The sequence below is a fragment of the Miniopterus schreibersii genome (genome assembly GCF_964146895.1).
Source record: "Miniopterus schreibersii genome assembly, chromosome: 10".
NCBI lineage: Eukaryota > Metazoa > Chordata > Mammalia > Chiroptera > Miniopteridae > Miniopterus > Miniopterus schreibersii.
The window spans coordinates 58,631,236-58,655,414 of record NC_138110.1 but is presented as its reverse complement, the minus strand read 5'-3'; the positions used below and the strand labels follow the sequence as shown (position 1 = coordinate 58,655,414).

At 51.6% G+C, this 24,179-nt stretch overlaps 1 protein-coding gene across 14 annotated transcripts in view; it reads right to left on the bottom strand.

The window, feature by feature from the left end:
* Nucleotides 1–24,179, bottom strand: part of EPB41L1 (erythrocyte membrane protein band 4.1 like 1) — a 112,771-nt gene that overhangs the window by 61,370 nt on the left and 27,222 nt on the right. The window contains exon 1 of one of the 14 annotated variants that reach the window (XM_081149375.1): nt 15,081–15,099. The exons of 12 other annotated variants lie outside the window; for them this stretch is intronic. The gene's annotated coding sequence lies outside the window, so the exon portion shown is untranslated. Of the gene's footprint in view, nt 1–5,722; nt 5,933–15,080; nt 15,100–24,179 lie in introns of those variants that run through there. One more of the 14 variants, XM_081149372.1, reaches the window with a different exon arrangement.

Here is a 24,179-nt window from a genome sequence, read left to right as displayed (position 1 = left end):
GGCCAGTTTGAATTCTGGTTCCACTGGCTTGGGCACCTTCGGCCAAGTTGCTTAACCTCTCTGAGAGCCAGTGTGAGCATTTAAAGTGAGAGTAATGCCCCCCATGCCTTGGCTCCTGGCACCACACTTGCCATAGAGCAGACACTCAATAAATGGCAGCAACGGCTCCCATCAATAAGGCTGTCTCGACCATACAGAAAATTTCATAGGTGAGCTACACAATGGGTGAATGGCATCCCCACCCGTTGAGGGCGACAGAGACAGGGCCCCTTCAGCAGGCTGCCCTGGGTGTCCGTGCCCCCTCAGGCTCTGCTGAGAAGGGAGGAGAGCGGGGAAAGGACAGGGAGAGGCAGCAGACCTTCCCGGGCACCTCTCACAGTCTCAGTTTTTGACTCTTTCTCTCACTTGATTTTCTTTGTCTAAACACTATAAGAATTCATTATCAACTTTATTTAGAATACAGTAAAATTGGAAGCAACTTTAAATGTCCAAGTTAATGAGGATTTATCCATTCCATCAATTACAAAAGTAGTACATACCTATCGTAAACATTGTTGAGGTAGATCTTATATATACTGATGTGGAAAGATGGCGAGACATCATCAAATGAAAAAATGCAAATTGTCAAGCAATAATGCACTTTATAGTCCCCTTCTGGTGTGTATGCTTATGTGGGCACAGAAAATATCCTGCGAGGGCACACGCTACACTGCTACTGGCTACCTCCAGAGAGAAGGATTTTGGTTGGGGAGCCAAGGACAGAATACACCTCTGAATTATTAGGGTTTTTCACATATTAAAAGTAAGAAAAAATAAATAAATTTAAAATTTTTTATTTTGGTCAGTCTTATTTACTTCCCACAGCACCTGCTCTGACTCCATTTCTGCCTGTGAGTATAATCTCTACCTATGGTGTCCCTAATTTTACACCACTTTAATCCGAGTGCTCATAATGTCACGGGTGTTTTTCTTTTAACATTAATTGTATCAGAAATATTTCCACATTATTATATCATCACAGCTAACATTCATGAATGTTATATTACGTGCTGGTTACCATGTTAGGAGTTTTACATGCCTTAAATCATTTCGTCTTAATGACAGTCCTAGAAGGAGGTACTTGGACTATCCATATTACAGATGGGAAAACTGAGGTGTAAAAAGATGAATCGATTTGCTAACAACTCACCATTAACAAGGACAGAAACTAGACTAGAGCCCTGGCCTTGTGCATCCCAAATCCTTGCTGGGAACCTCTCTGCCCTGCCCCCCCCACGGAGACTGAGTAGCGAGTGAGAAGAACATGACAGGCAGGGACGAGGAGACTCGGGTCCTGGGTCTGACCATCTCCATGACCTTAGACAAGCCACATCCCCTCTGCTTCATTCGCTCAGACAATTCTTTCACCAAACAAGTATTTGCAGTGAGTACGCTCTGACCCCTGCCCTCACAGAGATCAGAGCCTCACCTGAATCTCTTCCTGCACAGGAAGGATCTTATCCCCATCCTGCCTCTGTCCCAGGGACCTATGAAATGAAATGAATACAGGGTGATGCAAAGGAGCTTCAGGGCACAGCTCCACACGCTGCAAGGTAAGTATTTTTGAGGCTGTTCACAGCTATGTATTATTTTATCCACTGGATGTTCCAAAACGTTCTCAATCATCTTCCTATTGTCAGGCACTTAGTCCCAATTTGCTGCTCTTATAGAGGGAGCTCCGATGGGGATTCATCCAAAGGAAATTATTCAAAAGAGGGGAAAAAAAGGCAGATACACAAAGATGCTGCTGCAAAACCCTAGAATGACTGAAGGAGGACAAGTCCTTCATCTTAAACTCACACAGCCTCAAACAGAAGTCACAGCCCCAGTGGCCTCCCCCATCCCAAGCTGCTCCCCCTGCCCCCAAGCAGCAGAGCCACGCACCACCCGAGGGGAGAGGCATCGTGCTGTGGTTTCAATCTTCTTCCCACCCCAGCCCTCCAAGTCCACAGAGCTGGTTCTTTCCTGCAAGGCCACAGTCCACATCCCTCCTTGCAGTTATTACAGTTGCCAAAGGGACCTTCCCAAGCACAGACCTGTCAGGCCCCAATGCATGCTCTATGCAAACCAAACACCGGCAAAGGTTCCTGAAGCCTCCAGGCTCCTGTCAAGTGCAAACACCTTAGCCTGACATTTAAGAGAGACGGAGGGCGGAGAGAAGTGATGTTTACTGAGTCCCCATGACTCACCAGCACTGCGCCAGGTCCTCTACAGGACAACCACCAAGCATGGGCTCTGTGAGATAGGTGTGTTTATCCACATCTTACAGATGAGGAAACTGAGGCGCAGACCAGCTAAGTGATGTGCCCAAGGCCACGTGATGAATACACAGCAGAGCTGTAACTAGAGCTTAGATCTGGTGGATTTCAAAGCTTTGCCGAAAGACCCAAACACAAGCTGACTTTCTGAGTCACCTCCCAGCGGCCCCAGTCCCCTGCACCATCTGCTCCATGCACACCAGACACCTGCTCTTATTCAAAAGGATCCCAATCTCCTACCCCTCTGACTTAGGAGAGGGGATGCCTCCCCGCCAAACTATCAAAATTCCAATTGGCCTTTGGGGCCTAGAAGCCTTCTCTGATCACCAAAATAGGAACCCACACTTAGCATATGCCATAACTCACCCTTTCCCTTTCCTGTGTCATGTCTGTGCCTCCTGGCTAGACCGTAAGCCCCTTTAGGAACATGGCTCTGACCCACACTGTCTGGCTTTGAATCCTGGCTTCCCTGAGACCTAACTGTATGACCTTGAGCAACTGCCTTCCCCTTGCTAAGCCTCAGTTCCCTCAATCTGTAAAATGTGAGGAAGAAGAATTCCTACCTCACAAGGTTTTGTGAAGCTTCTATGCGTTATACAGCACTTACAACAGCAGTTATACACTGCTTAAAACAGCACTGGCATGTAGTAAGTGCTCAATAAATGCTGGCTGCTGCTAGTCTTATTCAAAAGCCTCCCACCCACAAAGGAAGTGGTGCCAGCCTGCTCCCACTCCCAGGCCGCCCACCCATTGCCTCAGACCTGGCCCATTACCTGTGAGGCAGCCTGGCCTCTCTTCCCCTCCCTACATGGCTGCTTCTACAGTCCTAGCTAATGCCCTGCATTCCCACCTTTCTGTTTTCCAGTCACTAGGGCCCTACCAAATGTGGCAGGGGGCGAGTGTCAGGGCCAGCCAGTCTTCCCTGATGGTCAATAGTAGCAGGAAATCCAGAAGATCCCCACTTCTAGTAGATCCTGGTCAGGAAGCAAAAAGTAAAGGCCGACCCCTCTCTCAAGTCTCTCAGCCAGTACCTCTCTGCCCCTACCCCTCAGGTCCACAGGAGCACTCAGGCCATGGAACCACCCTTTCCTCACAGACCTCTCCACCTGGACCAGCCCTGGCCTATCAACTGTCTGGCTCTGCTGGACGCCCACTTGGTACTCCCACGCACTGCCCCAGGTATAATGTCATGGTAGAGAGAGGGGCTCTGGACTCAAACAGGCCCACTCTTTTCAGCTGTGTAACCTCGGGCAAGCAACACAACATCTCTGAGCCTCAGTTTCCCATCTGTAAAAAGTGGATAATAATAGCATCTACCTGACAGGGTCGCAGTGAGATGATGCAAGCATGAATTGCACTGTATGTTATATGTAAGTGCTCAATAAGTGCCTTACTCCAGGCAAAGGTTATCATCCCCTCTAACAGTGGGGACACAATCCCAGAGAGGCCCAGAGCAATGCCCATGCTGAAGCTGACAGAGAGGCACTTCCCACCTGAGACGCTTTCCACTGCCCCTGAGGCTCAAGCCCAGAACATCCCTGGCACCCAGCGTCCTCTCAGCCCTGTACATTCCCAAGAGGGCCCAGTGCTACCCGGCTACCCGTTGCCTCAGCTCTGGCCCATTCTCTGTGAGGCAGCCTGGCTCCTCTTCCTCACATTTTTGGGGCAAGGGCTGGGGACTGTCAATGGAGGGCCTCTCCTAAAGGGTAGCCTTGGGCTCCAGGCTATAAGGCCCAGCCTGGGTATGTGCTAGGTATGGGACACCCACAACAGGGAAGCAGGCATTTGGGCTGCAAGAACCCCAAACCAAGAGAGAGAAGCCTTGGTACATTAGTGCTGGCTCTCCCACTCAGTTGTTGTATGACCTTGGACAAGTCACTCTTTCTCTGTAGGCCTCATTCAACCTTTCAATATTTGTCAAGTGGGGACTATAGGATCAAATGCTGTTCTCGTGTGAGTTCTGTGGGAGCAACCCCCATGAAGCTCTCAGAGCTGGACCCAGGAGGCTGCCATGTGGCCCAGGAAGGGTTTTAATAGGCACAATGCCCCTTGCACTGATCTCCAGGGCTGCCTTCAGGTGCCCCTCAAGGGACCACACTCTGCACACCACAAACATTGTATATGGTGTCACTGAGCAGACACGACCTCAGGCTGGCCAGCAGAAGCCAGTACGGAGCTGGCAGAGCCTCCCTGGGCCACGGTGGCTCAGAGAGGAGGCTGGCACTGGCTGCCTCTGCCGCAGGCTCCATCTGGAGGAATGGATGGACAGGCAGGCACAGAGCCGCCTCTATTCTCCACACCCTTGCCCAGGACAGGCAGCACTGAGTCTTCCAGGAGCTTCTGAGGGCACCATCACAGTCCCCAGCTTTCAACCTGGCGCAACTGCTGCTGATTCTGGAAGACTCCTAAGGCTGGGGGGGGGGGGGGGGGGGGCAAGGGAGTGGAGCAGCTGGACCCCACAGGGCCCCAGAGAGGTCCTAAATCCAGCCCTCTTCTACTCCCTCCTTTGGGTGCAGGGGAGGTGCTGTGCAGATCCAGAAGTGAAGGCAGGGACACGTGGTAGTGTCTCTCTCCCACCAGTGCATCCTCAGAGCTCCGGGGGAAAAGCAGGCCCATGGCCGGCAGCGGAGGGAGACTGGCACCCTCAGACCTCCTTCCTGGTCCTTGCCTAGCGCCTCAGGGTCTGCATGGATCACCCTGGGCCATCACTCTGCCAGGCAGTGGCCTCAGCACCCCAGTAAGTACCCTAGTGGATGTAGTCATTGCCCCCCCAGGTCCATCTTCAAGACCTGAGCCTCTTGGACTCCTGGACATTCCCAAGTGTGAAGGCGCCAGACACAACTGGGACCTGCGAGTCCTCTCCCTCTAATCAGTGGGGCAACAGCTGCCAAAGCCATGCCAGGCTAAAACCTCAAAGGTCCTGGGGCCAAGGCCCGTCCCCCAGCTTTGGGAGACTAGGAAGGGGGTGGGATGGGAAGTGAGCCTGGAGTGGGGAAATGTCTGTACCCAGGGGTAGAGGCAAGGGCAGGGGCTCCCCAGCGTCCCAGCCTCCAGCCAAGCCAAGAGTCTGCCCTGCAGCATGGCAAGCGGTTGGAGAGAGCCAGACGGTCCTCGACCTCCACGGAGGTGGCAGAAGTGGCCTCGGAGAACAGAGTGGACCAGCGGGGGCGGGGTGGAGGGAAGCCCAGCAACCTTCATGCCCACAGCAAGCGCCAGCCCACCGCCTGCCGCCTCCCGCCAGGCCTTGGGGAGGCTGCAGAGCCGAGAGGTGGGGAGGGACAGCAAGGGCCACCCCACACTGGCCAGGGGGACAACAGCCTGAAAACTCAGTTCCTCCCAGTCTCGCCCCCCGTCCTCCCCCAGCGCCGGAGTCTGGGCCTACAAGTGCGGAGCCGCCCGCCCCCCCATCTCCCCCAAGCGCCTACCTGAGCCTGGGAGTCCCCATCTCGGGCAGGCTGGGTGTGGGGCGCCCCCTCGGCTCCTGCGGGCGGCAGGCCGCGGGGCGGGGCGGGCGCGGCGGGCTCTGCGGAGCAGCCTGTTCCGTGACACCCCCGCCCGCTGATGGATGCCGACTGCAGCAGCGGCGGCTCGGCGTGCGCCGAGGGCTGGGCACCGCGCCCGCAGCCCCGGGCCTGGCGCCCAGCGCGGCCAGCCCCCGCCCCCGCCCCGCCCCCGCCCGGCCTCCGAGTCCAGCCCCAGCGGCCGCTGCGCCTGCCGCTCCCGCGGGCGCCCTGCCCCCGCCCCCGCCCCCGCCCCTCGCCCTCCGTCGCTCAGGCTCCCCGGCCACCTCCTAGGGGCTGCCACAGCCGCAGGTCCGCAGCACCGCGGGCCCTTGCATCAGAAGCCAAGCTGGGGTCTACGCTGCCCCCGCACCGGCCAGCCAGCCTCGGCCCTCCGAGCTGGACCAAGCCCCTCTTGGGGGCTCAGCAGGGAGAGGGGAGGGGAGAGGGAGGGGGGAGGGGGGAGGGGAGGGAGGATCCCTGATTCAAAAGGAGTGACTCTGTCTCAGTGGGCCCCCCAGCCCACTAGCCAGATACCCTCTCCTCCCAGGCCGCACAGCAGGGCAGTCCCCCAGGGGCTCAGGGCTCCTCCCCTGGGAGGGAGGAGGTGTATGCAAAGTCTCCTGGGCTCCTGTGTGTCCCAGTGTGTGCCTGTACCTATATATCTGTCCATATGTGCTTAGGTGACAGTGACCGTAAGTGTAACAGAGGGGACTGGGCCCGTGTACAGACCTGTGTGAGCACATGCTGGCTGTGCAACAAGGCTCCAGGAAGGTGGTGATAGGGGCCAAGGGGCCTGGGGCACCGAGGTCATAGCTCAAAACCAAGTGAAGCCCTGTTCCTCTCCTCCAGCAGCACTAACTCAAAAAGCTGGTCCTGACCACTGCATCTACACCTCAGTCAATCAACAGGCCAGGACCTCAAACAGCAGAGGACTCTAGGCAGAGGGACTGGGTTCCAGAGCAGCTGGGCCACTGATTCAGCCAGTACCTTTGGGCAAGTTGGGCTCCTCAGTCTGTAAACAATGAAAGAAATTGTTGGACATACCCCCTCTAGGGGCCCCAGTTCTCTATGGGAGGCCTGGAGAAGACGGTGGGGACCCACAGGATGATCTCCAAAAAGTTCTGCCCATGAGTCAGCGTTTGCAGCCCACATGGCCCCTACTCCCTAACCATCCCCACCCCCTGGCATATACATGTATTCTTTCAGTTCTACAAATAATTCCTGAGTACCTATAGTGCCAGCTATAGTTCTAGGCACCACAGAACCCATCCCCTGGGAACCACAGAGGTCGAACGCTGGGAAGATGTGTGCTGAGCCATCTGTCCCCCATGCTGCAGCTCCCTCAGTGTCAACTTCACCAATGGATTGTGCCCCTCAGTGTCAACCTTACCAGAATCCATCTCTACTCCCACACTCCAGGGCAGGTAACTCCTTCCCTCACTCCTCCCTCCCAAGGTGGCTGCTCCATCATGGTCACTTCCACCCTAGGTCCTAGTACCAACACTAAGGCCTCCACAAAACGAGGCTAGGCCCTCTCCTCAACACCCCTCAGAGAACCCAAGATGGCAACTGTGTCCCTCCTTCCCACCCCTGAACCAAGCCTTCTCTTCTCCAACTTAAACACAATGAACTCCTTCTCCAGATATTCCCAAGACACAGCTTCGGTCCCTTCCCTCTCCCTGCTGCCCATTAGGCTCAGGAGTGGACAGAGCAGAAGGAAGCCAACTCTTCCCAACCCCAGAGAATAAGCCCTCACTCCGGACAGGAGACAGGAAGATGGACAAATCAGCCCAGGGCCAATTCACAGAAAGACCGGAGTCTTGCTGGGCGGACTTCCTTACAGATTTCCTCCTGGGCTATAGAGTTTTCATTCCCCAGACTCCCAAATTCAGTTCTTCCCAGGAATTCCCCAGGCCCTCAGGGATGTGACCTTAGGAGAGTCACTTTGCCACTGGGAGTGCTCTGAGCTCAGTTTACTCTACATTTATTCATATGAATGAGTGAAAGGATCAGAAAACTCAGGAGTTACGCCAGATGAACTTACTGTTTCATATGCACATCTGCTATGAGCTTCCTGACTGCCTGCCGTCAAGAATTTTTATTCCAAATTGGCTCTCGGCTTCCTCTACTTGCTGGCCTTCCCAACTCTGGGCTCCTGTGGGCAGGACAGAGCTGCAGGGCCAAAGCCCTTTGTTCCTCCCAGTCCAACTCTCCTTCCCTGGACCCTCCTCCCCTCTCTTCCTTCCCCCAAGTAGGAGCCCTCCCCCTCCTCCCCTGGGGCAGGGCTACTTTCCCACCCTCCTCAGCGGGATAGAGCCTCTCACTTTCCCAGACAAATCCAGGCTACATTCCAAAGACCAAGGCAGGACGTTCCCAGACATCATTCTGGATTAATACCCAAAGAGCCTATTTTACTCAGGACAGCGGGACCACACTGAAAAATTAGGCTGCTTCTATTATCATTATTTCTATTTCTACATTATTATTATTATTATTGACTAGCATTTCTCCTAGCACTTTCCAGTTTGTAAAGTCCTTTCATGGCAATCTTCGCATCTTATGAGATACGATCACCCCTCATTTTATAAATAGGCAGGCTGAGGTGCAGAGTGGTGAGTAATTTGTCCAAGGTTACTCCTGCACAGTAACACAGGCTCTCTGGACCAGAAGCTTTCTACTTTATCCGACAGTAACTTTTTCTACAGAAATCTAGTTGGCGCACTCTCTAAAGAACACACGATCCCTGCAGGCATCAGTTAAAATCACTACCCCAGTTACTTGGCTGCCTTCATTCCCTAGGCAGGGAAACTAAGGCACAGAAACAAGACCCAACCCAGGGCCCTATCTCAAGAAAGCCACCATGGACAAATGCAAGGAGTAAGGGGACCCCCACCCCCAGTGAAGGGGGTCTCTTTGGTTCCCTTAGTTCTGAATTTTGCTTCCAGCCCTGGCTCCATCACTTCTTTCTGTTACTTGGGCAGATTATTTGACCTCTCTGAGCCTCAGTTTTCTCAACTATGAAATGGGAGAGATTCTTCCTGCCCTACTTCTGTTACGGGGTTGCTGTGATGGGAGGTCAGCAAATGATGGCAGAATAAAAGGGACAGGATCCCTCATCCCCTCTCTGGTCTGCCTAGAAGGTAGGAGAACTTCTTGATGGTACAGAAGTGCCAGGATACAGGAAAGCCACAAAAAGGATGGGAATGATTCAGTCCATTGGCTGGGAAGGCAAAGCACACAGTGTGAGCCACAACCCTCTCCAAGGCCACCAGTGGGGCAGAGACTAAACCAAACACTTCAGGCAATGTCCCCCCTTTTATCTTTGGAATGAGAGAACCAAGACTCTGAACAAAGCAGAGACTTGCCAAGGTCGCCCCAAGTAGTCAGTCAGTGGTCTCTGCCAAGGTGACCTCAAGTAGTCAGTGAGTGGTCTCTGACTCCCAGCCACCAGGGGTCCCTTGACTCCTGGGTGGGCAGGGTGGGTGGCAAGCACTCCTAGCCCAAGGACTTAATCTTTCACTCAACAAGTAGTGACATTCACACTGAGCATGGGCACAGAGGAAGGGGAGAGAATTTAGGAAGGGGAGAGAATTTGGGTAGCCTCTGCCCTTGAATTCACAATCAGTCCAGTCGGGGAGCATGGTCTATAAACCAGCATATTTGAGGCCACTGTAAGATGAGTCACCCTCATTTTCTGAGCACTTAGTCTGGCACCAGGCACATAGTCATTTGTTTAATCCTTACAATTCTCCAGCATCGAAATTATTAACTCCTTTCACAGCTGAAGTAATGAAGGGTTTAACGACTTCCCAAAGTTAACCCAGCTAATAAGTGGCAGAGCCGTGTCTACCTGATGCCAAACCCTGAGCTTCAACCTTTATGCTCTTCTCCCTGCCTCTAGGACTGTGCTGACCATGACGGTCGCCACTAGTCACAAGTGGCTACTGAGCACTTAAAATGTGCACCTGCAAACTGAGATGAACCGTAAGTGCAAAATTCACAGATTTTAAATATTCAATGAAAGAAATGTAATATTTCTCATTAATAATCTTTTGTATTAAAATGATAGAAATTTGGATGTATTAAGTTAAATACATCATTAGAATAAGTTTATGTTTCTCTTTGCTTTTCTTCACGTGGCTACTAGAAAAATTTAAATTACTTCAGTGACTCACATTTATAGTACACATTATATTTCTTTTGGTCAGCACAGGCTTGGAAACACTGAGGTCCTAACCTAGCTGATAGGGGTCAGAAAAGGATTCCTGGAGGAGGGGATGCCTAAACTGAGCTGGGACAAAGGCAAGATCATGAGAGGAGGGTATTCCAGGGCAAGAGAGCCGCAGGACATTTGTTTTGGCCCCAGAGGGCTGCAAGGCCTGGGTGGGCTGAGCTGTAGCCCCAGGCAGCTGAGAGCTGGGCCAGCCTCCGGAGGAAGCTCCCAGAGCCAAACTTTCTAGAGCAGCGTGACCCACGAGCCTGGGGAGCTCTGCCAGGCAAGGCTATTCTCACTAATCCTTGACACTCTCTGGAAGGGACTGCAGGCAGCTGTGTCTGAAGGGAGCAGGCAGGGTGAACAGGTGGTAACACCCATCTGGCAGGGACCTCTCCCCACCAGCTGACCCTACCTCCTCTCCTTCAGTCTCCTCCAGGAAGTCCCCCAGAGAGCACTGCAATCCCCAGGGATTTGCCAGCCCAGGTAGTGGGAACCACGAACTCCTGCATTAGGTCATGCTGTAGCTAGGAATGGTGACAAAGGTGCACTTTCCATATCTAGTATGCTGATACTGAAGATTCTGCGGGCAACATTTACCTCTGGGGAGGGGCTAGAGTCAGGGCTAGGGGAGGTTCATTAATAGTACAGGAGCTGTGTGACTTTGGGCAAGGAATTAACTTCTCTGAGCCTCAGTTCTCACCTCTGTAGAATGGGGATAATATCAGCACCACGTCTTAGAGCTCCTAGAAGGATGACATAAAACAATACTCACAAAGGGCTTAGCGTGTGGTGCCCTCAGTCTCTCTAAAGCCTCCAGAGGTTCCCTCCCCTCCAGGGAGTTCCCCCACCTGCCTTCTCCACCCATGCTCCAACCAGCCTGACCCTGCTGGATCACACATCTCATCTCCACTTCGGAATTTGGGGCTCAGTTGTCATGAAGCTCTCTGGCTTCTCCGACAAGCCTGTGAACTCTCAAAGGTGGGAACCCTGCCTTCCCCTCCCCTCCCCTTTTCTTCTCCTCCCCCTCCCCCTCCCCTTCCGTACTCACAGCCAGCCACCCCCATCCCCCACCCCTGACCCCGCATCCTGCACAGGTCTGGGCATCCCAGAGGCTCTCACAGCCCACTCCAGTGGCTTGGACATCGGGCCACCATCCTTGGCCAAAAACATTGTGGGTCTGGATAACTGTTCCCATGCTTGCCTCCACTGAGCACTTGAGGATCTGGTCCTGCTCTTTCTCAGAGAAAGAGCCTTCAGCCCTCCCCGTTCTCTGATGAAGCCAGCCAAGCGCCTCGCCTGACTCCAGACCGCTGACAACCTGCTGCCACCTGACTCTCCAGCCTCATCCCTAGGCTCTGTGTGGGGAGCTCTGTCCAACTGGGTGGTCCCAGGTGCCCAAGGGTACAGCATGGCTCTGCCTCTGCGTTTGCGTGTCCTTTCCTCTGCCGGGAGATCTTCCTTCCCTTTCCCATGGTCATTCTTCCAGCCATCCCCCAGGAAGTCCTTCCTGATCCCCTCCTCTTTGCAACAACCCCTCTCAGCTGGAAGGAACATCTTGTCTTGGCCTCTCCCCTCCTTCCTGCACTCTGCCTTCCAGTCCTGCCCAGCGCAGTGCCCAGCTCAAAATACGTGCACAGTGTATGTCCCCTGGGACACATCTGCACTCCCAGAGCCAGAGGCCGGGGGCAAGCTCGAGTCGAGGAGTTCACCAGGGTGCAGGGTGCAAAACTCCTAAGGCTGAGTCCTGCTGACTCCTGCTCCACCTGGCTACACTGCACTGACTGCCCCTGGGAAATCATCCTCCCCTAGGCGGTCTGGGGGCCACACTCCTGCGGCCTGAATGGGAAAGATCTGGCCGCATTCCCACTGGCCACAGACGTCTGCCCCTCCTCCCATCAGGTGCCTGGAGTGTCAGCTGAGATTTGCATCATCACAGCATCACAGATTCCTTGCAGTCAGAAGAGACCTTGGAGAGCATCACAGAGAGGCTGGGAGCTGGGAGAAGCAGCAGCAAAGCTCTGCATGGATGCCTGTGGCCCTGTGTGCCAGAGCAGCTGCAGCAACTCCTCAATCAGCATCATCGTTGCAGAGAGCGTCTGAGACCCACTATGTGCTGGTGCTGTGCCTAGAAATTTGCATACATTTCCCGTTTTTAATTTCTTACTGCTCTGGAAGGCAGAGATCATATATTCTACCTTGATTTTTACAGAGGAGGAAACTGAAGCTCCGAACAGTTCAGTCACTAATCCAGGTTCACACTGCTAGTGGGTAGGGGCCAGGGTTCAATCCCAGGCATGCCTGGCTGCAGAGCCTGCTTTCCACCATTAACCCTACAATTTGCTTTAGCACAAATTTACTGTGGACATGCTGGCCATGTTTTAGTTCTTGCTAGCAGGGGAAGGGGAGAGAGTTATACAAGTATATGTAAACTTATGATCTGTGTACTTTTCTGCACCTCTGTTATAACTTCAATAAAGTTTTATTTTTTTAAATGTTTTGTCCCAGAGATGAGTCTATGCTAGAAGTTTTGGGGGTATGAAATACTCTTAGTATTAGAGTCTGAAGCCAGAAAGCTGTTTATTTTTTCCTCACAATCGTCTTTCCATGTCAGCAGAGACTGCTCTAAGAACTCATAAATCCCCAAGCCAGAGCAAAATTTCACCTGCTGTCCGTCCATTGCTCAGAACACAAACAATTCCTTGTGTTTGCATTCCCAGCACAGGTGCCACCTAGCCAAAACACCATTTCCAGAAGCCTGCACTGCTCTGCAGTCTTCGCCACCCTCTCCTCACCCGCCCATCTGTGGGGACCAGACGGCTGGACCAGCCGCTGCATCGCTGGTTAATCTCCAACTTCACGACGCGGCGAGGCAGCAAGGTCTGGATGTTCCCATCTCCTTGGCTGGGCAGAGAAGCCGTCTGTGTGTGCAAATACAGCCTTCTGCTTGGGCAGCTCCTGCCGGACTCCCCTCGCCAACTGGGCCCTCTGTGGCTTTTATCTTCCTGCCCAAATATAACCATTGGCTTCAGTGGTTCTCTGGGCATGAACGAGGCGACTCTCGTGAGAGCCCGTGGCAGCCTGAGGACCAGAAGGACATGTTATCTGTTTCCCCAGTGCACCAGGACAGAGGTCTGTGGGCTTTAGTGAGCAACTCTGCGCCCTGGAAGGACCTGTGCTAGGGACAAGGGCACGCCGGAAACCAGCCAAGCTCTCCGAAAGCGCACAGCTCAGGGAAAGAAGTGAGACACCGACACCAGCCGACCGCAAGAGAAGGCAAAAGGTACCAAAGTTGTAAGACCAGGATAAAGTTCTTGGGGGCTTCAGAGGAGAAAGGTTACCGGGAGCAGGTGTCAAAGAAGGTTCCAAAGCAGAGGGAGCACTTGGGCTGAGCATCACAGGCAGGGCTGCAGCACAGTCTAGGCAGAGGAGCTAAGCAGAGAAGAGCAGGGCCAACCCAGGAAACGCCTCAAATGGCCCGCAGCCTGGCATGAGGCTGAGGCTGCAGAGGCACATGGGAGCCTGAAGTGGCATTCCACGTGATGTCCTGCACTGACTAGCAACTAGCTGCATGTCACCATTTAAAGTTAAATTAATTAAAGCTGAGAAAGGGTACTATTCATGGCCACATGTGGTTAGTGGACAGTGCAGATGAAGAAATTTCCATGGCTGCAGATGGTTCTCCTGGACAGCGCTAGTACACACGGCAGAGAATCCAGAAGGCTGAGCAGAAGCTGACACAATCAGAGCTGGGCTGTAGGAAGATTAATTTGTCCCCAGTGAAGAGCAGGTGATGGGAGGGTGGCCGAGGCCCGAACCCACGGGGAACGTTGCAATAACGCAAGAGAGATCAATGACCACGTCTCTTCCCTCTGCTCATCTCTTTCTATCAGTAAGCAGGACAGTGGAGAGCTATGGCTCTCAGAGTGTGGGGCCTGAAACACAGCAGCAGCACCCGGGAACTCCTTAGGGTGCAAATCCTCAGGCCCCACCCCAGACCTGCTGAATCAGAAACTGGGAGTTCAGAGCAGCACCCTATGCTTTCATCAGCCCTCTCGTGACTCCGGTGCACACTCAAGTGTAAGACCCACCAGCACACAGGCTAGGGGCCCATGCTGGTTCCAGAGTGACTGGAATCAGCAGGTCTGGCTTGCTGTCCTGGCCCAGCCGTTTACTAGCTGGTGCTTAATCTCGTTGGGCCCCAGTTTCCTTAAACAACCCTATCTGGTTATTATAAAGATCAAAGAAAATACATGTACATTTCTTAGAAGAGTGGCTGGCACACAGGAAGTGCTCAGTGAATGTTTGTCATCATTTTTAATCCTCATGTGCAACTTCATCCAAACTCCCCTGGGACAAAGTTGAATTCTTCCCGCCTACAGTGGAGTAGCATCTGCCTCTTACCATTAGCTTTGACTTCCTGCCTGTCCTTCATCCCCCACAGCACCATTTACTTTTCTCCAGACCCAGCATCAGAAGGAGCAGGAACTGCCAGGGAGGAATATCATGCCACAAGAAGCAGATGTAATGTGTTGAGCTAACATGCCCTTTAAGGGAGCGAGTCAGGAGATGCCCCATGAGTCTTCCCCCACAAAACCACCCAGCAATAGGAATGTCCAGAAGCAATGTTTCAGCTGCCCACTATATCAAAAACCTCAAGCCTGTTCAGTCAGATCCATGCCAGCCAAGAGGGCATGGGAAACAGTAACGGGGGTCCTGCCTGCTGCAGGTAGCTGGATCCTGATTCAGGGGACCAGTCGGGGGAGCATGGTGTCAAGAAACTGGGGCTTTGACCTTGACTGTGAGATCTCAGGCAGACATTTTCCTCTCTAGATTCAAACTCCTCACCTACAATGTGAGGGGTTGGACTAGTGTGGTTCTTAACCTTTCATGGGTCATTGTTCTTTGAAAATACAATGAAAACTGCAGAGTTTCTCCCCAGAAAAATGCATGTGGGCACACATGCACACACACACACACACTCTTATTATAATTTCAGGCATGAAGAGATGTCATGAAGCCCATGCATCAATCACCCCCTGGTCCATGAACACTTGGTTAACAAACCTTGGCTAGATGGTCTCTAATCATCCATGAAAAGAAGTCAGCTGGCCCTGGCTGGAGTGGCTCAGTGACTCAGTTGGTTTGTCCTATGTACCAACAGGTTGCCAGTTCGATTTCCAATTAGGACACATACCTAGGTTGCAGGTTCGATCCCTGGTGGGGGCACATACAGGAGGCAATGAATGGATATTTCCCTCCCTCTCTCCCTCCCTCCCTCCCTCCTTTTCTCCCCCCTCACCCCCCTCTCTAAAATCAATTAAGAAAAAAAGTTAGGTGTATTTTTATTTAAGGAAACCCTATAGATGAGATTTGAAATGGGCTTTTGTAGGATTCAATTGTTGATCAGCTAAATGCTGTGCATTCCTCCCTGAGCCTGCCCTCCCCCACCCCCACCCCCTTCATATTGCTTCTATAGTCTCCCTCCTATTCCTATTCCCCTGTTCAGCAGGGAGTGATCCCACAGTCCTGAAAGACACCCCTGCCCCCACCAGCTGTCTCTGCCACTCCCCCAATAGATTATCCCCAGCTGAAAGAGGGGAGAAGAGGAGCCTGGCTGCCTCTCGTTCCCCCACCCCAAACCCCTGGTCAGATGCCACCCCTCACCCCCAACACACACACACACATACACAGAGCCATGTGCTTGCCCTCCCTTGGCCATAGCCAAAGGACTGTGCCTCTAGACACTTGATGGTGCGGTCACTCGGAACAGGCGAGGGTTATTTTTAGAGGCTGAGTGACAGGATGGGTGAGAGCAGTTCCACCCTGTCAGAGCTCCTGCTGCCACCACCAGCTCTGATGAATCACTACTCACTACACGAATGTGCACGCCTGTCAGTGCGACCAGAGAGGTTGTGCCGGCTTCAAGAATGAATGTCTTGGATTGGTGACCATGCTGGTCACACCAGGCTGAGTCAAGGATCACACCAGGGCAAGACTGTCCTGCCTGAGCCAGTGCAGCCTACCCAGACCAATAGCCCAGCCCAGCCCAGCCTCCCCTGACCAGCACAGGTCAGCCCAGCGCAGCCCAGCCCAGCCCAGACAAGCACATCCTGCACTAGGTAAGCCTCTCCACAAAGCTGCCCAGGGGTCTCTCTCTGCAAAAGTCCCTTTATAGGGACTTTTGTTGCATCTCCCCCTTCCCCAGTCCATCTGAGCGAGGTTCCCCTCCCCTTAGTGTGGTAATCAAGGCAATGAGCACCCAGTAAGTCAGACAGACTTGGACAGGTCAATGAAGCTATCATCTTTCTGGAGGCTACTTTGGAAAAGTGCATCATGAGCCTTAAAAGTGTGCAGACCTTTTAACCAAGAAATTCCTCTTCTACAAATTTATTCTGCAGGAACAAAGGATATATGCAAAGATTTAGCTAGCTATAAGAACATTTGTGTGTTGTACGTAAGAGTCTAGTGTACCAGAGTGAAGTGGAATTAAGATGCCCAAAATCAGTAGCTACATTATATAAATAGTGATACACACACGTCCTGATGTACTAAGCAGCTGCTAACATATAATGCTGTGGATCTATATGTTTCTATGTATTAATGTTCATAACACTACAGAGTGAAGAAAAGCAGGTTCAAAACAGTAGGTAACGTAAGATCCAATATCTATAAAATATGCATGGATGTGAGCATACAAAGAAAAAAGTAAACCGGAAGGAAATATACCTCCCAAAATGTTTCCAGGGGTTGTTTTAATTATAGTGGAATTATTTCTTTTGTGCTTCTTTTGGTTTTGTTTCACTGCTTATTTTCTGGTGTGTGAACATATATTATTTATACAAGAAAAGCAATAAGAAAGACCCATTACCTTCATCTCACAGCTTCTGGCCTGAACCATTCAAAGGCCTTCCTGGAGTCTCACTAGAGTCCCCACCCCTCCAGCCACCACTCTTATCAAGTCTCCCTCTGGCTTTGAACTTTGCTGCCCTTCTCAGTTGCCCCCTGGAGTTTCACTAATTGGAGGCCCCATCAGCCAATGGTCACAGCCCCCTGACACAGGCCTCCACAGTGGAGGTCCCCTCCTCCACGGCTTCCTGTCCATGAATCTCATCTAGACAGAGAGTCCAATCTCCCCATTTTACAGTAAGGGAAATAATTATTATTATAATAAAGATAAGAGAGGTAGTGTATCTTCAGATTTACACTTTGTGTTCCTTTTTCTAGAGTACTTTACATATACAGTTTACTTAACCCTCACAATGGCTTGTGAGGTGGGCATTATTTACCCATTGAACAGATGAGGAAACTGAGGCACAGCAAATATAGCCACATGACACTTGCCCAAAGGTCACACAGCAAGTCAGGATTCAAGTGCAGGTCTGACTTGGACATATAAGGAGTTAAATGAAAGCACTGACCAGGTATCCTGAGCCCTCGTTCTTAGAAGCTGTATCTTACAGAGCCCTCCTCCCAGCTGAGCTCACAGTTGCTACACCAGCACCTCCTGCCCAGAACCCCACAAAAGCTCATCTGGGGCTACGTGCTCTGCATCTCCATACAGCCCATCATCATCTGACAACGGGCCCTTACTGTCTCCTGGGGTCTCCTAGCAACAAGACATCCTGCAGAGCCACTCTCTCCACCTCTGGGCTCTTCCAGCTGAGGCTGGTCTCACGGAGGGAGAGGTCAGCCAGCAGGCTCCTCTCATGGGGGTTATAGCACCCACATGGGGCGGGGGAAGGAGGAGAGGAGATGGAATCAGCCTACACAGCCCCATTCTGGGCCTGTTCCCAACTCCACATCTGGGGCACTGGCTTTGGCTGCACTGTCCTTTTCTTGAGCTTCTGACTATTTGCTGATCTGCTGACTGGGACAAAAATAAAGAAGCTGAATCCTAGGGCTTGAGTGCTAGTGAATTCCAATTTACTTTTGCATTTTTGAAATAACATGAAATCTTCCTACCAGAATATTAATATTAAAACAACAATTAAAAAAGTACCAGCAACAAAACAGCTACTTTATCTTTATTCGATGCTCACAACCGCCCCTAAGAAGCAGGAGCTAGTATCCCCCACTTTACAGATGAGAAAACTGAGATGTAACTTGCCTAAAGATACCTAGCTAACGAATGGCAGTACAAAGATTTGAACAAGCGTGTCTGGCGTTAAAGTACATGCTCTGACCACTGGACCACACTGCATCTCTCAGAAATCACATCTGTGGATCCAGAAGCCAAATGACAACAGAATGAGAGCCCGTCAGCTGCTGGAAGAGAGGCAGCTATAAACCCAGAGAACTGTGATTAGAAAGCAAATTACAGGCCTCCCTCTGTAGGTTTCCAACGTACAAAAACTTCCGAGCAGTCAGAGGGCCTTTACTCAAGCTGCTCAGGTTCCAGAGAGGGCCAAGGCGGTTTCTGCAGAGAAGGAGCACAGCACGAGGCAGGAGAGGGAGTGAGGGTGTGAGCACGAGAGAGAGTGAAGCCCCAGGATGGGCAGAAAGTCAGGCAGACCGGCGAAGAGAGAGGCCACTGGGAGGCAGTGCAACGTGATGGCCAAGGGCTTTGGCAGCCGGCCAGAGCTCCAATCCCCGCGCCAACGCTTTCTAGCCGAGAGACTTTGAGCAAATAACTTCACCTCTCTGAGCCTTTATTTTCTCAGCTGCAAATTGGGGGTAATTTTACCTACAATATAGAGTGGATGAAAGGATTGAATGAGTCAATATACGTCAAGTGCTTAACCCAGTTTCTGGAACATAGTAAGCACAAATAAATAGTGTCTTAAAAAGTGCTAACCACATGACCCAGCAGTCCCACTTCTGGGCATACGCCCAAAAGAATTGAAAGCAGGGTCTTAAAGAGATATCTGTACACCCATGTTCATAGCATTATTCACAACAGCCGCAAGGTGGAAGCAACCCAGGTGTCCAATGACACATAAATGCATAAATAAAATATGTTATATACATACAATGGAATGTTATTCAGCCTTAAAAAGGAAGGGAATTCTGTCACCTGCTACAACATGGATGATCCTTGAGGACGTTATGCTAAGTGAAATAAGCCAATCACAAAAGGACAAATACTGTAATGATTCCACTTATGTGAGATACCTAGAGTAGATCAAATTCATAGAGACAGAAAGTAGAATGGTGGCTGCCAGGGCCTGGGGAGAAAGGGGGATGGAGAGTTATTATCTAATGGGTATAGAGTTTCAGTTTTGCAAGACAAAAAAGCTCTGAAGATAGATGTGGTGATGGTTACAGAACAATGCGAATGTTCCAAACACTCTAAACTGTACACTTAAAAATGGTTGGGATGATAAATTTTATGTTTTGTGTACTTTTATCATGATAAAAGTGTTTTTTATTTTAAAAAGTATCAGACAGAAAACCAAAAAAGAGAATTAAAGATTAGAGAAATAGGAAAAAGTGAAACCATAGTAAGATGGAAATGGAGTGATCCAAAGGGGAGACACACACTTCACATGCACACCCTTCCAAGCCATCAGGCACAATGCTGCCCCCACAGAGGGGCTGTTTTGAGAATCCCTGAAGCACAGGCCTGTGGGAGAATCTGGCCTCACTCCTCTTCCCCTTCCTGGAATCCTCAGGAAAACAGGAAAGATCAAAGCCCAAAAGGCAGTGAAAGAAGGAACAGCAGGTAGAAATGGCAACTTCCAGGCAGGCAGCAGAGCAGCATGTGCAAAGGCCCTGAGCTATGAGCTATGTGTGAGGAGCACTCCAGCCGGGCAGGAGCCTCATGAATGTAGAGGGAAGTCACAAGTAAGGAGGCAGCAAATGGTGAAAAAGGCCTTTATTGACCACCTACCACACGCCGGGCACTGTCCCGCATCACCATCCCAGCAATCTTTAAAGCAATCCTAACAGGCAGGTATTAACACATCCACTTTGTGGAGAAAGAAATGAAAATTCAGATAGATAAAGTAACTTGCCTGAGGAAACACAGATGGTAAGCAGAGAGTAGGTAAGCAAAAGCCAGCTGGCTCCTAACCTCATGCTCATTCCTTCAGCCCATGGGCATTAGAACCTAAGGCCACATTGTGGGCTCTGGAGTCAGAATCCCAAGACCCTCTCTACCCCTGGCCAGCTGTGTGATCTGGAGAAAACTGCCCAACCTCTGAGTGTCCCTTTTCTCAGCTATAAAGTGGGAATGATCATAGCACCTGCCTCATGTGGTTTTAAGAGAATTAAGTGTAATATTGCCAGGAAAGTGCATTGCATGTGGTAATGCCAGGCAACAAGGTAACTTTTATTACTCATTATGCTTAGGTCTGTAGGCACCCCCAACAGGCCCCCACAGACAGACGTACAGCCACTGCTTGTCCCCGGCTGAGTCCAGTGTAGCCTCTAGAGCAAGGAAGATCCCAGCCCCAGCCCCTGAGAAAGCTAAGAGCTCAGGCTGGCAGTCATCTTGCAGGAGCAGTAGGAACATCTTGGACATGACCTCCCCCGCTCACTGTTCTGGACTCCACAGCCTGGGAAAGTTGTGCTGCAGACGCTCAGTGGGACGCAGTCTAGGCAGTCTCCATTCTCACAAGGTGAACAGAAGAGAAACAAGCATGGCTGCCAACTCAGCTACCCACTGGCTGGTCCCCCACCCCATAGCACCTTCTGGGACCAGGTGACCTACAATCACAGAGCATCAACACCAGGAAGGCCTTGGGAGACCATCTAATCTCATCCCTCCTCATACATATGGGAACACTGAGGCCTGGAGATGAGTGGGGACCTGCTTAAGGTCCCACTGAGCCAATGGCAAAGGTAGAACTCAACACTGGGCCACTCAATTCCCTGGTCTACTGGAGTTTCCAATTTATTTTGCCATTCCTATGTGTTGTATAAAGTTTAAGTTTACATATTCAAATTTCTGGATGCTTAGTCACCCCTACAAGCCTAACTCTGGGAAAGGAAGAACTTTGGGTGCAGCTAGGGCACAGGCTACGGACTGGCTCTTGCCCCTCCCTGGTAGGCAGGTCACTTTACCAGGCACCGCTGATTCCTCTTCTGCCCAGCATGCCTCGTAGCCATGTGAGAATATAATGAGGAAAACATAAAGAACCTGGTACCCCACTGCTAGGGGGAAAGCACTCAATAAATGGTGTCTACTCTTAGTACCATTATCTTGAACGCTTTGATTGCAGTATGTTGCCAGCAGGGAGCAAGAAGTTACCTCAGTCTCAAAGTTTTAGCTCTCTCACTTCCTGTCATGGGATCGTGACATGTTAAAGCTGGCAAGGGTCCCATTTTACAAACGGCACCACGGAGACCCAGAGGGAAATGACTTGCTCCAGGAGCAAGCTAATGGGAAAGTTGAACTGGAACCCAGATCTCTTGACTCTTACTGACTCAGCTCCGTAAGTATGAGCTCTTACTCTCCAGGCAGCCGTGTTTGTGCATATATTTGGCGGGGAGGGAGGATGACCTTTCAGATCCCAACATCAAGTGTCGCTGGCTTCAGCCAGGATGGAACTGGAGCAACCTTGCCATCACGGAGGGGCAAGGCCAGAGCGAGGTGGGCTCCTGCTGGCAGAGCAGGCCAACTGGGCCAGCAGCCAATGTGGCGCTGTAGGCACAGCTCGGGGCCCTCTCACCAGCTACATAATAAAGTAATTATGGGATTAGGGATAAAATTAGTCACTTGTGTAATTATTTTGCTAGGAACAAGAACAGAAGAGGCCTTTTAAAGAGTTGTTCCTTGGCCCCTCCCAAGAGTACTGCTGCAGAGACGCAGATGAGTGAGCACACACACAAACACATATACACGCGGCGGGCAGGGCAGTGGATGGGCAGGGCTGCTCGGCTTCCTGTGGCACTGCCTCCCCTACCAGTCCTAAAGCTGAAGGCCAGGGGCTACATTCTCTGATGTCTGCCTCATGGAACATCTCTGTCACACTGTCACAGGGTACATAGCCTCCCTCGGGGCCCATGAATCTGGGCCCTGGAGAATCTGGGGGCACAGACTTATGTCCCTCCCCAACCATAGCATACTAGACCTGGGCTCCCCTGGCCCTTTCCCCATCATGGAGTTTGGTGGTATAATTCCAGCAGTACCTGGGGGTCCACTAATCCAGAGACACCTGGAATTGGCCACTGTGGTAGTCAGAATAATGTCTCCGGCCCCTCAATGTCCATGTCCTAATTCCTAGAATCTATGAACATGTTACCTCTCATGAGAGAAGGGACTTAGCACATGTGATTAGGCTAAGAATTTTGAGATGGGGAGATTATTCTGGATTATCTAGTGGGCCTAATGTAATCAGTCACAAGGTCCATATAGGTGAAAGAGAGAAGCAGGGGACTGAGAGTCACAGAAGGAGGTGTTACGATGGAAGCAGAGGTTGGAGAGACGCCACTGCTAGAAGGGGACCATGAGCCAAGGAATGTGGGCAGCCTCTAGAAGCTGGAAAAGGCAAGGCACAGATTCTTCCTTATAGCCTCTAGAAGGAACACAGGCCTGCCAACACCCTGACTCTAGCCCCAACAGGCCCACTTTCAGACTTCTGACCTCCAGAACTATAAGGTAATAAATCTGGGTTGTGTTAAGCCACTAAGTGTGTGGTACTTTGTTACAAAGGCAGTAGGCAACTAATGGAGCCACCTAAGGAGGGATCCTTGGAGCCCACCTGTCCCTCCAGGATTGAAGCCCTCAATAGAATTCCCTCCTCAAAGGCCAGAAAGTACCATGAATGCACCTCTAGGGAACAGACTTGCACTGGGAGGCCCAAACTCTAACCCAGAGAGATACCTTTGGGGGAAACAGCACCCCAGAAAAAGGGGATGGTTCTGGGATGAAGGGGAGAGGCCCCACCTTGCAGCTCTACTCCAGGGACTCAGTTCCTCCACCACATTCTCCAACTTAGGAACACCAGCTCCCACAAACCACACATACCCAGGGGTACGCTGGTATCAGGAAAAGAGACTGCCCAGAGGAGGGAAGTCTACGTTCGGCCTCACCACTGTCGTGGCTCAGCATCTATCATGCGCCAGGCTACATGCTTCCAAGCTTAATAAAGCCCCATGACATCCCCATGGAGCGGTCACCCTTATCATGCCCATTTCACAGACAAGGAAATGGACTCAAGAGGGTGGAAAGGGGCTCCTGGTTTGAACCTAGGCACCCTCACTTCACAACCCTGCCCTGCCACCCATCCCAGAATGAATGAGGGGCTGGAGAGAGGGGGGTCCCCAGCAGTGCCTACACATGGGGAACAGGCTCTTCGGCCCTGAGAGGAATAACAAACAGTTCCTACCCCTTCATCCTGAATCTGGGGCCTTAAAGTGGCACAATGATCTGGCAAGGCGTACCAAGGGCCCCTGACCGGCATCCATAGCCTTTGACCCAGAAGTCTCCTCCTGGGACCCCACCCTAAGAGACAATCTGAAACAGAAAAAGCACTTTATGCAACATTCATAGCAGTGCTATTCCCAAAAGCAAAAACTGGAAACCACCTGAATGTCCACCAACAGGAAAAGGGGGGAGTGGACCATGCATCTGGTGGAATCCTTGGTACTGACACAGAGGTGGCTTTACATACTGTTAGATGGAGCACGCCGGGCAGCCCTGAAGATGCACGAGGGAGGCCACGGCCACGTGTGAAAAGAGCAAAGGAGCGAAGTGGAAGGGAGCACATCAGCCTCCCAACAATTCTCAGAGGTCACATTTTTCCTCCTCCTGTTTTCCAAAATCTCTGTACTGTGTTATTACTTTCATAATTTAAAAACCCCACAGTATTATTAAGAAAACAAACAGAAACTGCAATGGAGTCCAGAGGAACACACACAGTGAGCAGTCAAGCTGAGAAGGGGGGACAGGCAAATGAGAGCCGGCCAAGAGAGATAGGGGGAGAGCAGGAGAGAAGACAGTGGTGTAAGGAGACCAAGGAAAGATAAGGAGGTGGGATCCCCGGGGCCAGCGTGCCTGGGAGGCACTGGTAACCCGACACTTAGCCCTATGCCCCCAAATGCATCCACAAGGCAACCCAGGTGCCAAAAAGGCTGTAATGACTGACCCCCATGCATCCCCCATCGAGAAGTCTCAGAGTGTCCCCACCATGACCAGTGTCCCCAGGAGCAGCATTTCCAATGCAAACCAGGTCCCCAGAAGAAGCCATGACTCACCATCCCCACAGCCATACACTCCCA